Here is a 2,475-nt window from a genome sequence, read left to right as displayed (position 1 = left end):
TTAGCCCGCCTAGCTAGGTCGGCTAGCACCACCACCAGCTGTGACAACACCTCACTCAACTTCGCTCTGCTCAACATCCGCTCACTGACAGGCAAGGGACATCTCATCCAGGACTTCATCTCCGATCGTAAGCTAGACTTTCTTTGTTCAACCGAGACATGGCAACAGCCCAACAACTTTTCTCAGCTGAATGAATCCACTCCTAGTGGGTTTGTTTACATCTGTCAACCTTGTGGCTCCGGCTGGGAAGGAGGTCTCACGATAATCTACCACGAGAAGTGGAAAGTCTCGCCGGTGCCTGTCTCCAGCTCGTTTGAATCTGTTGTCTGCAAGTTGTCTGGTCCCACTCCAACCATCATTCCTACTGTCTACCGCCACCCTAAACCGAACAGTGAATTTTTAAATGACTTTGCTGCTTTTCTCACCCACTTATCCTCTCTCTCACCAAATCTGCCTCTCACCAAAGACTTCACCTCCTGCTTAGAGAGTTTTGGATGTCAGCAACATACCACTTTTCCCACACACTCCAAAGGAAATATTCTGGACTTAATCTGCTGTTTTGGTGTCACCCCTTCTGACCTTACAGCTGATGAACTTCCCATAACTGACCACTTTCTTCGCTCATTTACAGTGAAATTCACTCTCTCCATCTCTAAAATACCACGCCTTATTTCATTTCGGAATATAAAGAATATCAACCCCGCCACTCTCACTTCAAGTATCCACTCCTCCTGCCTTCCTGACACTCACAATCTATCCTTCCACGATGATCTGGTCTCTCATTACACTGGACTCCATAATATTCTTAATTCCCTTGCTCCGTTAAAAAACAGATTTGTTTCTTTTTCTGTCTCCGCCCCTTGGTTCACCCCCGATCTTCGTCTCATGAAAGCCAAAGGTCGGCAACTTGAACGTCTTCATAGAAAAACTGGTCTCACTATTCACAAAGAAATGTACAATAACCACATCTTACGTTATAAGGACTCCATTGCTAGCACCAAAACCCACTACTACTCCAGTATAATCACTGCCAACAAAGGAAACTCCAAGTCACTGTTTTCCCTACTTAACAATGTCACCCAACCACAGGACTTTCTCCCCCCTCACATGTATACAACCTGCTTCTGCAACTCCATTATGTCGTTTTTCACAGAAAAAATCAAGAACATCCACCAGCACCTTGGATCAATCCCTCACCTCAGCATCTCAGCCGACTTTCACCCATCCACACACTCATTCTCCTCCTTCCAGCTCCCCGATATTTCAGAAATCACAGAACTCATCCAAAAATCCAAGCCATCCACTTGTCAACTTGACCCCCTCCCCACACAACTTATTAAAGCCTGCCGTCCCTCCCTGGTCACCCTCATTTCTGCTATCATCCACTCCTCTCTCACCACTGGAACTGTCCCTACATCCTTCAAAACTGCTGCCATTACCCCTATTTTGAAAAAACCTGGTGCCGACCCCTCCAACTTAAACAACATCCGTCCTATATCCAATCTACCCTTCATCTCCAAAATCTTTGAAAAAACAGTTGCCTCTCAACTCCATTCTCACCTATCCCACAATAACCTGTATGAACAGTTCCAGTCCGGTTTCCACCCACTCCATAGCACTGAAACAGCACTTATCAAAATCACCAACGACCTCCTTATGGCAGCTGATTATGGACTCCTCACCATCCTCATCCTCCTCGACCTGAGTGCCGCCTTTGATACCATCTGTTACACCACCCTCCTCAACACCCTCCTCAACACCCTCATCTTCCATCGGCATCACCCACACCGTTAGACTGGTTCACATCTTACCTCTCTGGACGCACTCAGTTCATTCAACTCAAGTCTTTTAAATCCATTCCCTCCTCCGGCACTTTAGGTGTGCCCCAGGGCTCTATCCTGGGGCCCCTACTCTTCATCATTTACCTCCTTTCCCTTGGCAATACCTTCTGCAAATTTAACATTCACTTCCACTGTTATGCTGATGACACCCAGCTCTACCTCTCCACCAAACCCTCGTCCACTCTTCCGCCCACCTCCCTTACTGATTGCATCTCTGAAATAAAAACCTAGTTCACCCAAAACGTCCTCAAATTAAACAGTAATAAAACTGAGGTTCTCCTCATTGGCACCAAATCCACTTTATCCGAAACTGACAGTTTTTCTCTCACTATTTATAACTCCTCCATTTCACCCTCCCCCAAGGTTAAGAGTCTGGGTGTCATCCTTGACAGCACACTATCCTTTCAACCCCACATCAATAACATTACCCGGTCTGCCTACTTCCACCTATGCTGCCATCCTTGTCCACAGTCTGTTTAAAACTGCCTATTCCACTTGATGTCAATTGTTCTGCCTCTCTCTGTTGTTTCTATTTTATTCTTTATTTCATATTTATATTTTTTTGCTGCTTTTAAATGTCTTATGTATTCCTGTACGGTGTCCTTGAGTGCAGAGAAAGGTGCCTTTAAAACCC

The sequence above is a fragment of the Sander lucioperca genome, chromosome 16, assembly GCF_008315115.2.
Source record: "Sander lucioperca isolate FBNREF2018 chromosome 16, SLUC_FBN_1.2, whole genome shotgun sequence".
NCBI classification, from domain to species: Eukaryota; Metazoa; Chordata; class Actinopteri; order Perciformes; family Percidae; genus Sander; species Sander lucioperca.
This window is presented reverse-complemented; position numbering follows the sequence as displayed.